The 15,524-nt window shown below is 41.1% G+C and overlaps 1 protein-coding gene across 1 annotated transcript in view; it reads right to left on the reverse strand.

The window, feature by feature from the left end:
* The window catches only part of Atxn1 (ataxin 1), a 407,118-nt gene that overhangs the window by 285,224 nt on the left and 106,370 nt on the right, over positions 1 to 15,524 (reverse strand). Inside the window, exon 4 of the mRNA XM_042678587.1 lies at positions 13,906 to 14,027. The gene's annotated coding sequence lies outside the window, so the exon portion shown is untranslated. The remainder of the gene's footprint in view (positions 1 to 13,905; positions 14,028 to 15,524) is intronic.

Raw genomic sequence — 15,524 nt, forward strand, 5'->3', positions numbered from 1 at the left:
GGGTCCAGTTTACATAATATATTCTTGTGAGCTTCACTGGTCCTGACCTTTGAGAGTTGAGAGTTGAACTTCCTCTTTCATGAAATGCCATTCCCCATTCTTGCCAACTTTTGGATGTAAGCGTCTCTCTGCTTGGGTTTTAATACATTTGTGTTCAATCAGATGGAAGAAGCACAGTGCTTGCTTTAAATACCTGAGGTTCCTGCTGGGGATTCTCCCCCATGTTCTATTTACAGCGAAGGGCTGGCTCACTTTGGAGGCTCCCTTGGCATAGGACACCGGCCACTTGAGAGTGGCCTACTTGATGGCCGTCTCCAAATGGCCAGCTGCCAATGGTATCATTTAGAAGAACACTTTCTTTCCTATCAACCTCTGCAAAGGAGATTAGGTCCTGGTGGAGTTTTAGTTTCTTTCCAAGGAAGAGGCAGGAGGGTGCTTGCTTAGCAAAGTGGACTGAAGTCAGTGTGGGAAAAGGAAGGCTGAGAGGACTGTGAAACCAGAGACCTGGTGATGGTAGAGCACTGTCATTGTAATCACAGATAATTTAAGTGTAAAATTTGTACTTGCTATTTGATAATGTCTTACAAAGAAGGACTGGGTATAGGTGAGTTGTTCTTGCCACCCTAGATACTCAGGAGACTAGACCTAGAGGATCACAGTTCAAAACCAACTGGGCAGAAAAAGTTGGTGAAATTCCATTGTCATTTAACTGGTAAAATTCCAGACTGTGGTACAGCTCAAGTGGTAGAGCAAACCATGGAGCAAACAAGCCCAGTAAAAGCCTGAGACCCTGAGTTCAATCCCAGTACTGACACTGAAAAAAAAAAAAGGCTATGTTACAAAGGTCAAAAGAAATAAAGTCAAAAGAAGTGAGACACGTACAGAACTAAAAAAGAATCACCTAAATTAAGGGAAAGCATGCAATGAGCTTTTGAGGTTTTCTTGAGACCACTTTGGAAACAGACAGCCCAGTATTTATGCTGATGAGCCAGAGATATTTTCTATAGAGAACTCTGGGTAATGTGTGCCTCATCTAACTCCAGGGAGTCCAGTCTCTAACAGAGCAGATAAATAAATGACTGGTATCATGCTGGTAGCTCATGCCTACATCCTAGTTACTCAGGAGCCTGAGATCCAAAGGACTATGGTGAAGGCCAGCCTAGGCAGAAAAGTCCATGAGACTCCATCTCCACCTAGCAGGAAGCTGAACTGGAGGCATGAATCAAGCAGTAGAGTACCATCCATGCAAGCAGGGCCCCTGAGTTCAAACTCCAGTCCTGCCAAAAAGTTAGATACACTGATTAAACCAATCACTGGTAAAGCAGATCATGATCCCCTCCCATTCTAAAAACCTTCAAAGGCTTTCTACACTAAAAAATTCCCAGTCCCTACTATTCAATTCCTTCAAGTTTTTCATCTGTAGTAAGGAGACAGCTATATTACAGGGAATTGTGATCAGAGCTAATTTACATAAATTCCTCAATTGATAGTTCACATTAATGGGCTACCATTATTATAGGAGGCCCACCATATTTGGGTGCTCTGGACCCACAGATTTAGTCAATCACAAATTTGAAAAAAAATCCCTATAGACATTCTCTACATGTTAGATATTTATCTTGACATTATTCCCTAAATAAGTTAACAACTATTCACATTGTATCAAGTATTATAAGAAATCCATGCATGACTTAAAATATAGAGGAAGAGCTGGGCACCAGTGGCTCACACCTGTCATCTTAGCTACTCAGGAGGCTGAGATCTGAGGATTCAGGTTGAAAGTCAGCATGGGCAGAAAACCCAAGATATTCTAATCTGGAGATTCCAAATATGTTATCTTCAATGAACCACCAGATACCCAGAAGTGGGGGTGTGACTCAAACGGTAGAGTACCGGCCTTGAGTGAAAAAGACTAGGAAGAGGGTAAGGCCCTAAGTTCAAGTCCTAGTACTGGTGCAAACCCCCCCATGCACCTCCACTCCCACACAAGTATGCTATATATGTATATATGTATGTATCTCCTGGAACCAGTCTTTCAATATATCAAGAGAAAACTGCATTAGAAAGTCAAGCTACTTTTCCTCCCAGTTTCCCACTATTCCTCCTGAGAGGGAAGATTCTACCCTCTTTCTTCTTCCCATCTGGGTGCATGCCCTATGTGCACAGTCCCACCAGGTGGAACCCAAGCTGTTCTTCAGAGTCTAGTCAGTGCTTCCTACAAGCTCTCGCGAGCCCTCACCATGCACACACAGTGCTCTGCCGCGTCTTCCCTGAGTATGAAGTGCTCAGCAAGGCATCCACAATAGTATGGAAATGTTTTCTTATGAATGGAGTAACTGAACACTGTGAAAACAATATGAAATGACTGATACTTTTGGGAAAGCCTGACATAACTTACCTAACTCATGTAGTTTTTACAACTCTGACAGATGTTGGCCTGTGCTGTTTTTTCATTAAAAAAAAAAAAATCTTTCCAGGGTGGATAAAAACAGGGTTCGTCAAAAGAGGTGGTGGAATGACTTTCTCAACATCAGGCTGCTATTCAGTGGTCTATCTGCATTCAAACCCAGGAAATTTGCCTCAAGAATCTAAAGGCTTTAAACGTATTATATTGCTGTCCCACCACTTCATAGCAATCTATTACGTACTACTTTAAACACTTCTGTGGTGGTTGTAATCATAGGCTGGACATTAAAACTTTGAGGCCCCTTGATTGCTCATACAGCATGGTCACTAGAGTTAATAATAGTATATTACATACTGAAAATTTATGAAGAGATAGCTCTTAAGTGAGCTTACCACAAGGAAGAAAGTAAGTGTGAATAAGTCAGGTATGGTAACTCACACCTGTAATCCCAGCTACTTGGGAAGCAGAACTTTGGAAGATTAAGTTTTACGGCCAGCTGGGGCAAAAATTTAGTGGGACCCTACTTTAACATATAAGCCTGAGGTGGTAGTACAGATGCATAATTCCAGCTACATGGAAGGCAAAAGGAGAAGGATCACATTTGGGATCAGACAAACATAGACAGTGCAGGTAAATGCAACATCACTTTATTTAAAATAAATAATCTAAAGCCAAAATGGCTGGATCGAGGGAATAGAGGCAATAAAACTCTTGCCTACCAAGCACAGGCCCTGAGTTTCAACTCCAGTGCCACCAAAATACAACAGCAAAAAGAGAAAGAAAGGAAGAAAGCAAAAAGGAAGGAAAGCTCACTTTGAAATGTATCAACTAGCTAGATTAATGACCAGTGCTTCACAAAAAGCATGACATTCTTGTGTTGATTAGATACCATTTTATTTGTCAATGCTATCTCAATGGAAATATAAAAACACACACCACTTTGGGATCTCCAAGATAATCTAATCTTTATAGAGATCTTTAAAAATTTCAAGAAGATTTCACGCCTCTTTCACCCTTCTCCTGACTGAAGCTACTACTCTAGAGCTCACATTTTTATTTCCCTTTTGGTGCTGGGAGTACAATTCAGGACCTCACGTATGCTCAGCAAGTACCCCAGCACTCCATTGTACCTCCAGGTTCCAGCTCACAGATGCACAGATGCAGCCTGGGCTAGCTAATACAGGACATCCTTAAAGATGCAAGGATCTCCACCCGCTTCCCCCCTCCACACACACAAACTAGACTTGTAGACACAGTCTGCAGAGGGCCATTCAAGATAAACATCTACTATATCAGAAAGCAACCAGAGGTGCAATAAAAACTTCTATAGTCTAGTTAGGATGCTCTGGAGTACCAACTCTCACAAAAGAGCAATACAACAACAGTCAGGAGCTCTTCATAAATGATCAGCAATGGTATTGGGAAAAGCTGGCAGTCCATAGACAGTGCACCAGAGGCTAACGAAATGTAAACTGGAAGGCTATCTTCATTCACCTTGGTAGACTTTGTATCTTCCAAACAGATGATGGGCCAGGTTTTTAACTGAAAGCACGGCTCAGGTCAGAAAAGAGAGAGGCTCAGTTACAGCTCTTCACTATGTAAAATGAACAAAGATCAACTGAAATAAAATGCTGAAAATGAGATGCTATTTGATGTTTTCAAGCTAATCAAGTCAATAAATGTTGGCTGGCTAGTTTCTTAATCCAAAAATTGTTCCAATTTTTTGTGTGTGTGTACATGCATGTGCACATATATGCTGGTACTGGGACTTGAACTCAGGGCCTGGAGTTCGTGCTTAGCTTTTTTGCTCACAGCTGGTGCTCTCCCACTTGAGCCATGCTTCCACTTCTGGTTCTTTACTGGTTACGGGAGGCAAGTTTATGGACTTTCCTGCCTGGCCTGGCTTTGAACTTTGACCCTCAGATCTCAGTATCTCCTGAGTTTACAGGCATGAACCAACCACCAATGCCCAGTGACAATCCTAACTTTTGTCATGATTTTGTAAGTAAGAAACTAAAAGCTAGGTACAGGTGTCATGCAAAAAAAAAAAAAAATAGTAAATTTCAAACTGGAATTGTCTTTTCTAACTTACTGATGCAAGCTAAATATGTATGGATATAAGGTATGTATATTTTATATAGTACAGCATTAAGCAAATTTCCCCTAATACCAAAATATTATATTAAAACCTGTGTAATCTGCCTCACATAACTGATTACCACAAATCTCATTTCGAATTCTTTGTTCACAGTGATTTTTTTTAGTGGCATTTTAGACATGTGATACTGAAAAGCATCCTTTGGAAAGGAACTTTAGGAGAATCAAAATTAATTTGGAAGATGACTTTTCCTTTATTGAAGCCAAGGTTTTTTTTTTCCCTTTCTTGGTATTTTAGCCAAATAGAATTCTTAGAAATCAAAAAAAATATATAGTAACAAGCATATTCCTGGAGCAGAATAGATTTTTCAGAACTGAAAATGTTACATCGATCTTTTAATGTTACTCAGGCCTCACTTTTAAAAATTCCCTCAAGGAGAAAATGCCACATATTCAGATGATGCCCACATCACATGGCATGGGTCATTAATTTAGAACTCTGATTGGCCCACACAATTTTGCACACTGTGAAACAGTTAAGAAAAGTGATTTCTAGTAATTTCACAAAGTCAGTCTATCTGCTGTCTATCTGCTGTTAAAATTTTCTAATTGCCCATGGTTGACCTGGGTAATTGTTTATTTTAAATGATATGATGTGATGTCTAAATACTCTCATAAAAATTGTTTCTCCAGAAACATCTAATTTTTATAAGTTTATGAAATAGTAAATAGTACAAAGCATAGCTAATAATGGAAGATTATCTGTATGTTTCTTTTGACTGCCTGTAAATACTTCTTAGACTATATCATATATGTGAATAAGTTTTAACACTTGGACTACAAATTCAAAATGAACTTTAATAATATCTGTATCTATAAACCTTCCATAGAGATAACTACATAAAAAGCTTATTACAGAAGTGGTGCTGTGGCTCAAGTGATAGAGTGCTAGCCTTGAGCAAAAAAGAAGCTCAAGATAGTACCCAGGCCTTGAATTCAAACCCTAGGACCAGCAAAGAAAGAACTTATTGCATTGCAATGATGATAACACACAGAGAGAAGACATTGCAACTGAAACTCAATGCATGAATAGGTATTAAAATTGAATTATGCACAGAAGAACTAACATGAAGAGAAACATTGTAATTAAATTACACAGTATGTTTAGAAAGGAAAGACAGGTGTATAGAGAGATGAGAGAAATAGAAATCTACAGAAGATGAGATTCAAATGATTGATTGATAATGGCTTCCCACGGATCTTAAATGACCTACAGGGAAGTCCACATTTTAATCTTACAGAGAATAGAAAGTTAAAGAAATACTTTTTCAAATTTTCCTATCACTACACCATATCCATTCCTCACAAGGAAAAATATTGAATGGTTTTTTTAAAATTCAAAACCACCCTAATACTCCAAATAAGTTCATTTTTGTTCCATTTACTTCTAGGCCTCGTTGATAGGCATAGATTATTGCTATTCTTCTTCAATCAATATATATCTACCACTTTGAAGTATGAATTTTATACTTAATGTTAGCTTGCAAATGACTTTCCACGTGTACACATACAACTAGAAATTTGAAAGTAGGAGAATGATTGATTAGATCAGAGCTTTTCTTTGAGAAGTTAATTCTCAAAATAGCAGAATAAAAGGAATGCCAAACAGGACAAGAATACTTCAGGCAAGAATAGTGTTCTGAAAGCTGCAGCCACAGTCCTGAAGTGATGCTAAGGTTGAATGAAAGGACTCAAGGGAAGGGAACGAAGAGCAGTGAACAGATCACAAAAATATTCAATAAGTAACATTATCGTGTGGACCAAGGATGGGGCAGAAGAAGAGAAGATGTCCACAGTCATCAAATGCTCCAAGCTGACAATCCAGTTTCTTCTCAACAGAGCCCAAAAACAGGGAGACAGGATGACCTCATGTGAGGTTTACATTCAAGTTGAAAATACCTTTGACTTTCCAAGTAGCTCCATAGGGATGAAGCTGCAGTAACTGAGCTTGGCTTCCAAAGAGTCATGAGCAGAGTCATGGCCAGGATGCCTCCAGGGAGAATATGTGCAGAAAGAGCAGGGGGCTGGGGTGGGGGGCACTTAACCTTTTAGTTCAACAGTGTGCCAAGGTAGCAATTCAATCCTAATTTCATCTGTTGTACAACCAATACCTCTGTTCACAGCTTTCGGTTTGTCACGAAGGAAAGGGATCAACCAAGTAAATTGACACCTGTTCCAATGATGCCTGCTCTAAGTGGTAGTTTTACTTGGTAGGCCCAACCACACAGTTTCTCTGAAGAACTCTGCCATTAGCCTGTGATAGCATCAGCTTAGAAGAGCAAGTTCTACCACATTTCACACAAGGCATTTCATGGGCTATGCTACAGCACATTGGCTTAGGTACCCGAGGAATCGAATTCCTGGAAAGCTTTCTAATGATGGTCTCTAGCAAAAGGAGAAAGTAGACTGGCTCTTTCCCCCTCTTTAGCAGCCTTCCCCAAAGCAGTGACAGTTTGGAAATCCTGCAGATCTCAAGAATACTTCATGGTAAATGGTGCATGTAACATCATGTCTAACAGGACACATGATGTTTTGGGGGGCCCGATATTTCTCTTTTCCTACTTGGAAGGAAACGATGGCTTCTAGGAATGAAATTCTCCATGCACAACCAAATGCCTCCAAATCAGAAAGGCCAACATCTGGTACTCCAGAAAAAGCCTGCACTTGCAATTTTCTTCAATTTTGTATGATAACCTTTCACAACAGCTTAAAGAAAACTAGGCAAACAATTGTATATGTTTTTTCTATACCTGTGGGATCTTCTCCTGCATCACAAAACAGCTCCACCCCATCCACCTGAGTAAAAGCTACCCAGAGGAAAATCCAGCAAGCCAGGCCTTCATGAAGCATGTGTTCAAAAGCCTCATTTGCCCTCCTTGCTTTTCCTTTCACTTGGCTGAGAATATGCAAAGAACATATTTTGTTATGCCCTGCTGCTTTCCAAATGCCTAAAGTTAAAATGGAATAGAAGGAACTGCCATTGTGGTACATACCTATGGACCTCAGCACTCGGGAGGCTGATGTAAGAGGATTGAGAGATTGAGCCTGGCTACATAGTGTGACCCTGTCTCAAAACCAAAATAAAAAAGCTGGAAACTGGTGGCTCATGCATCTACTCCTAGCAATTCAGGAGGCTGAGATCTGAGGGTTGCAGTTCAAAGCTAGCCTCTGTAGAAAAGTGAGAGTCCTATATCAAAAGAGCCAGAAGTAAAAGTCTCATATCAGAATAGCCGTAACTGAAGCTGTGGCTCAAGTGGTAGAGCACTAGCCTTAAGCAAACCAGCTAAGCGACTAAATCCAGGACCTGAACTACAGCCTTTTTTGCATATGCAAAAAAGTTTTGTTGCTGGGACTGGGAAGGTGGCTCAGTGGTAGAGCACTTGCCTTGCATGCATGAGGCCCTGGGTTCGATTCCTCAGCACCACATAAGCAAAAAGAAAAAAGCTGGAAGTGGCGCTGTGGCTCAAGTGGTAGAGCGCTAGCCTTGAGCTGAAGAGCTGAGGGACAGCGCCCAGGCCCAGAGTTCAGGTCCCACGACCGGACCCAAAAAAAAAAATAAAAGTTTTGTTGTTTGGAACAGATTTTTGCTCTATAGCCCAGGCTGGTCTTAAACCTCTATCTTCCTAAGCACCAGAGTTATAAAGTATGTGCCACCACATGTGGAATAAAAAAAAACGCACTTTTTTGTGGTCCTACTGAGGTTTGAACTCAGGGACACATGCTTGCTATACTAGTGCTCTACCACTTGAGCCATGCCTCTAGCCCTGATTTTTGCTGATTATTTTTGAGATGTGGTCTTGCTTCTTGCAAAGGCATGTGTCTGAGTCATGCCTATTTTAGACTTCCCACTGTTGCTGGAATAGTAGGCATGAACCAGTGCATGAACCAGCTTCCCTCCATGGACATGGAGTCTCTCAGATTTTTCTGCTCAGGCTGGCCTGGAATAGCAATTCTTCCAATCTCAGCTTCCCAGTGACTTGGGATAACTATGCCCAGCTATGAGTTGAGGAGAGATCTTGTTAACTTTTGTACTCAAACCAGCTTTGAACCATGATCTGCCCAAACCAGCTTCTAAACAGCTAAGATTATAGGCATGAGCTACTGGGGCCTGGCAACAAACAAACAAACAAAAACACTACCTTTTCAATACACTTAGTGGCCAGGTGCCTATAATCCTAGCTACTCAGTAGGCAGAGATCTGAAGATTGCAGTTCAAAGCCAGCCTGGGCAGGAAAGTCTATGAGACTCTTATCTCCAATGAACCACCAAAAAAAAAAGAAAACTAAAAGAAAAACCCAGAAGTGGTGCTGTGGCTCAAGTGGTAGAGCACTCACCTTGAGCTGAAGAGCCGAGAGACAGTGCCCAGGCCCAGAGTTCAAGCCCCACAGTCAAAAAAAAAATTCAATACACTTAGTATTTGTGATATTATGAAATATATATTTGCTGTTTGTCCTCATTTCTTGGCACACAAGAATCTCCAAAGTTCTAAGTGTCTTTCTGCATATGAAGAAGTTGACCTGATGGTTGTCTGTCACCACAGCTACAGGATTGAGGGCAGTTCAAGGAAAGACCAAGGCAAGATTTCGGTGCTAGGACTATTAGCCTTCCTCCCAATATCCAGGGAGAGGAGAGAGGCTGAAGGTTGAGCTAATTAAATACAGATAATAATTTCATCACTTATGTCCACATAATAAAGTTTCCATTAAAAACTAAAATAACTTGTGGATGCTGTGCCTGGAGCAGGTGCAGAAGCTCTGCATCTTTTCTCCCTCTACCTCATCCCTTACATCTCTTACCTGTACCTCTGGAGTATCCTGTATAATAATCCACAGGAACACAATTGATTTACTACTGTGGGTTATGCAGGATATTTGCAAGACAGTGTTTGTGCACCAATAAACCAAGTGTTTCTGTGGCCCCTCCTATCAAATTCACGCAACTCCAAGGAAGAGGTACTTGAAATCTTTGTTGCTAGTGGTCCTCAAGGTCTCTTATTCTGGCAAGCCAAAGCAAGACTGCAGGCAAGGTGGGGATAGAGGTCATGTTTATTGAAAGCTCTCTGTCCACGGAGTTATCAGTAGCAATAGCAGACTGTCCACAGGCTCGTCTTCTGTCCATCAACACACCTCTCACCCATTGTCCACCCAACCCAGGGTGCCTGTTTTATACTCCAACCACACGAAACTTAAGCATTTGGCCGAGGATGAGACCACGCATGCGCACTCGGTCTCAAGGCTACATGCACAGCGCATGTGTACTGGACTCTGGCTTACATGGATATTCTGAACCAGCTGAATCCCAATCCTTGGGATGTGTACACCCAAAGCCATCCTGGGGTTAGAGGTGAGAAAGCCCAAGTAACTCGTTTACCCCATCATCTGGTCAATCAGAGGCTTGTGACTGGAGTGGGAAAGAGTACAAAGTGAAAGCCGTGGAAGCTGACACTCTCTCCAAGTAGACAATGTCAGATGGACTTGAATTGGAAGACGCTCCCCCCTCCACCCACCCCCTCCTCCACCCCACAGGTCCTCAGCCCAGCTCTTTGTACCACTGCCCCTACACACAAGACTTCTGTGTTGTGAGAGACAATAGGGGAAAGTGAGTTTGCATTTCCCATATCCATTCCACGCTAGTATTCCTAATAGGTAATTCATGTCCTGATGGCCTCAGTTGTTCCTTCTGAACCCAGGGTGGCTAGACTGTGATGACTTGTGCTTGGTTTCCAACAGAAACTAACACTAGACCCCCACCTACCCACCCACGCACCCACCCAGGTTGGACTCACTAGCAAGGGCCCTTGGGAAATTTAGAAGCAACCACACCCAGCCTGCAAAGCCCTTGGGGATCACTTCAGGCTGGTGCGGGAGCAGGAAGAAGAGGAGGAGGCAAGGCAGGGTCAGGTTCAAGGCAGATGCAAAGCCTGCATCTGCCACTGCCAATGGGTGCTCTGGTGTGCATTCACTGCCACTTAACTGTTAGCCCTGCCAACCACAGGACTGTTCTTCCACCGCCATAACAGACCTCCTGTGAGGTCTACCAGCTGAAAGGAACACACATGCGCGTGCGCACACACACACACACACACACACACACACACACACACACACACACACACGGTAAACTGCCATGGGTGGCAGGGGTGGCTCTAGGAACTACAACTCAAGCTTCTAGTGCATCATAGCACAGTTCCTCCTGTCTTATTTTTCTCCCTGTGTAGCTCTAGAGACCATTCTGTGGCTCTAGTCCACTCTCAGTAAATGATGCCCAGACATAGTTGGGCATTACTGTCATGTTAGAAGGGACAGAGTCAGTGGTTAGAGAGATTTCCCAAAGAGCCTCTGACCTAGAGGAAAAGACTTCACCCATTTGGACAAAACTGAGCTTCTAAAAGTTCAGATGCCATGCTGACTTCACATCCCCCAAAGGGTAGGCTAATGGAAGAATAAATGGGAATCCTCATGGTTTCATGCTGCTCTGATCAACAAGCAAATACTTCTGGGGGCATCTATCATGGGTCAGTTCTGTCTCTGCTGTGGGTAAGGAGACAAAAAGAAGGAGGCAGAATTATTCTCAGTCAGTTGGTTTCAAACCTCCCTGCAAACCTCTAAGCTCCCTCTAAACTCTAACCTACAAAAGAGTTACCAGAGGTGCATTTCCTGGATTCCCCCATCCCCAGAAATTCTGATTCTATAAGCCCAGGGTTCCTGAGTATGCGATTTTAATAGCCACATCTGGGTGAATGGGATGCAGGAGATCCTGAAACTAGACCATCTTTGGGAGACACTGGCCTGTGACCTGTTCCTGTTTTGAAGTAGTTTGCCACCTGAATGAGGTGTTGGCAAATAACCACAAAGCAACAAATGATACATAGCAATCCATTCTGTGATGATGCAGCTTCTAAGCATCCTAGACATTCGTTAAGAGGAACCTTAATGAAGCCCTGAGCACTTGGCAGGCATTTTGAATGAGTGCCTGGCTTGATGTTAGGCAGGACTTAGACATAAGCAGCCCTAAGCAATCCTGTTAATCAAACCCCCTGATTCACGGTGACAAGGTGTCCACAAGCACACAGCACAAATGTGGATGAAGGCATGGGCTAGAAGACCACCAAACAGGTAAAGAGGCCTCTGAGGTTGCTTACAGGATGTGCTCATCAGGAGAACTATAAAACATCATGTTTGCATTTTCACTCTGCTGCATTCATGTGGTTTCCTGAACTTCACAATCTAACATTTATAAGGGCTGGGGTGGGGTGGGGGGGGGGAGAAATTGCTGTTAAGAAACCCAAATAATGCAGCACTCTGAGGCAGCCAGCCAGCTGCTAACAAGAATAACATCTGAGCATCAATTAGAGCATCGTTCACAGTTCTCCTTCAGAAAGGAGATATTCGGTGAGAAAGAAAAATAATAAATCCTGTTCAATGTAAAATAAAGTTTGGGACTCCCCAGGTACAAAGGCTGGCAGCTCTCAGTCATCTGATGACAGTAAATACAAGAGGAGAAAGTTCTGTCCTCTACAGAGAAAAGAAAGGACACTAAAAGAAGCCTTGCTTGTTTATTTAATGGGAATATTTATAAAAGATGGTGACGTATTTTCTCAATGTTGCAAGGCCATAAATTATTAACCATGGATTCCAAAACCAAATGCTTGCTTCACTAAAAGGCTGTCTGGATGGCTCACAAGGGGAGAGCAGGAAGTGTCCCAAGGTACTCCCTTTCCTCCACCCATACACAGAAAATTCCACTGGGCAAAAATTAAAGGGTCTGATTATTTAATTAATTTCACTACAGGGCACTACATTGTAAATTTGCAAAAGCCTTTGGAGATCACTCAGACACAGGTTCAATTTTTTTTTTAAACAGGTGACCCAGAGAGACAAAAGACATATGTTATCTCTCCTGTGTGGAAGTTAGATCTAATTTATAAGTATATAGGTACACACACAGGATCCTATGTACAAGTATCTAGTTGTGTTCACTAAAGTATTATATTTTCAGGGGAGAATTAAAATGGTACAACTCTTGTCACAATTTATAGCCTAACAAAATGAATACCAGGAAGTTGGTCATTGAGATGTGTGGAGAGGGGAGAGATCAAAGGGTGGTTGGCAAATGAATGAAGAGAAGAAGGGGAAAAGAATGAAATCATAATATGCAATGTATATCCTAGGAGAACAGAGTGGATTGGTGGGGTTGGGAGGAATGGGAGAGGACGATACAAGGGGTCAGATCAATCAAGATGTATTATATTCATAAACTGGCATGTTGAATTATAACCCCTTTGTACAACTAAAGATAATAAAAATTCAGTTCAAAAAATGATTTTACAGGTGAGACATTCCAAGGAGATATGTCTCTGAAGTCACCATTAGAAGATTTAAGTTTCCAGGAAATACCATGAGTGAATATTCTGAAGCCAATATTCTTTGATGTACTTTGGAATTCTTTTTTTTTTTTGTCTTTTCTTTTTTTTTTTGGTACTGGGGATCGAACCCAGGATGTTGCACTTGCTAGGCAAGCGCTTTGCCACTGAGCTACATCCCAGCCCACTTTGGAATTCTTCAATCATTCTTTTATAGTTGTAAATGCTTGAATTGCAACTCCCAGATTAAGATTCTCATTCAGACTAAGCGTCTCATTCAGAGGATCGTGTTCAGTTACAAGTACCTCAAGAAATATAGCAGGAGTAAGTTTTAGAGTACATAGATGAAAATAATTGATCATAAACCTTATAGACAATTAAAAGGAATAAGCATTCCAACACAAAGAAATAAATGTTGAGGAAGATGGAATACTAATTATCCCAATTGGAATATCACATACTGTATTCAAGGTAGGAAATCATCACACTGTACCCTATTAAAAATTACTTGGTGAGCATTTGTTGAACAAGACCTGATAACTCTTAATGATTATTATCTTGCCACCCCAATACTTCATTACAGGGTAGCAAATAATTGTCCAACGAATCTACTTTCTCTTGTGTGACCAGTTAAAACCTTATCCTTTCAGATAAAATAGAATGTATGGAAGATTTTATAGATTTGTTGTTTGTATGTTTAATTGTGTAGGCAATTCTGTGTATGTATTTGTGTGTATATTTTTTCTAACCACAAATGTGTTCTCCTTAGATCATACTATTCCACGGTTTTCAGAAATGAGCCCACCGCGTGAATTTGTTTGCCATTTGGCTTATGGTCATTAAAATAACATTTTCTCAAATGTTTCATTACTTGGGCTGTAGAGAAATATCTTATTCAATAAGATGTCCGGGAATACTAAATAAACTCTGCAAGATGAAATTGAAAACTAACAGATATCAAGTTCTCCTGATGACTTACCAGAAATCAATCAGGATTCCAGGTGATTTGTGCAGGCTGAAGTCCCCTCTGTCTTGTTCATGGTCCAGAGCAGCACAACTTTTGAGTCTTCAAAATAGTTTCTTTCATTAGGCTCCAGTTTGCTGCATTCAAACAACACAAAACACCAAGTCAGAAGGAAAATGCCACTTCAAGCAGTTACTGGGGATTCAGGGGAAATCCCTGGCCTTTCTCAAATGGCTATCTGATAACCTCAAATAAGCATCTTAATTACCAAAACGAAGCTACAGCACATCTTATGTACACAAGGGTACTCTAAAATACCAGAGGTGGGGGTGCGCAGGGAAAGAAAGGAAACCAAGTAGGATTTTGGGGTGGGTATACAAGTGGAAGACGTGCTTGCCAAATTTGAAGTTTATTAACTGAATGAAGGAAATACAGGTTTCATTATTTTTACATGATTGAAGATTCTGTTTCTTCAGGGCATTCAGAAAGTAGAGAAAGTTTTGTTTCGAGAAAAAAAATCACCCAATTCTGCACAATAAAACCTCAGATTCACTGAAGAACTAGTAATTTTTTTTCCAATACCAGGCTATTGGGATTGAATCAAAAAGAGTAAAGGAAAGTCCTATTTTGTACTAAAAACAGGCCGTTAATGGGCTTCCCTAGTCTGCCTCTTGATAAATTTGATAAATACCCCTTTGCCTCCCAAGATGGAAAACAGAAAATGAATCGTTAAGATATGCATGCCTCTTTACCCCCACTCAGAACAGCCCAGAAAGCCTACACACCAGAGCGGAGCTGTGTGTGACAAGGTCACTCTGGAAAGTTCTTTTATGTCTTAGAATCTTTTAAGCCTCACTTGTACAGAATGGGGTTCACGTTTATTCTGATGCTTGCTCATCTTTACCAAGGGTTTGGGTTGGTTTTTTGTTTTTTCTGGTTTTTTTTTTATAATGGCTATTTGAGATACTGAAAAAAGTCCTCAAAAGATGTCTCTATCTTTATATATACACATATTTATATAAATGTATATTTTATATAACTATAATATATATGTAATGAGCTCTTACCATCTATTTTGAAAACTCATTACAAGATTAGCACCTGGTTCTAAGTATCCTGGGGGGAATCACCATAAATCTCATCATGTGACCCACTCATAAGTGAGAAGCTACGCTGGTACCTTCTCTAGGTTGCTGTATGGCTAACTAACTCTTAGTCTGAAGTTGTTACTTTCTGAAATAAGTCAGCCTTTGGTCGGGGCAGTAATGGGGTTTAAATTTAGGTCCTGGAGCTTGTTAAGCAAGTACTTTACCACTTAAGCCATATCTCTATTCCGATCCTGCTTGATAGTTATTTTTAGCTAGGGGCTCATTTTTTTCAATTGTTATTATCTTTAGTTTTACAGAGGAGTTTCAACTCAACATCTGTGAGTGCAACGTCTCTTGGTCAATGTCATTCCTTTCCTCATTCTCTCCCATCTCTCCCAACCCCACCCATCCCCTCAGCTTATCTAGTTCCATTTTTCACATACATTAATATTATGACTGTATTGGCACATCCTTCCTCTCTGCATTTGCCCATACCACCCCTCCTCTTGATCTCAACCTCCAACCCCCCACACAAGTTCTAACTTC

Source organism: Dipodomys spectabilis, unplaced genomic scaffold (assembly GCF_019054845.1).
Source record: "Dipodomys spectabilis isolate Male_0828 unplaced genomic scaffold, ASM1905484v1 ptg000045l, whole genome shotgun sequence".
Lineage (NCBI taxonomy): Eukaryota > Metazoa > Chordata > Mammalia > Rodentia > Heteromyidae > Dipodomys > Dipodomys spectabilis.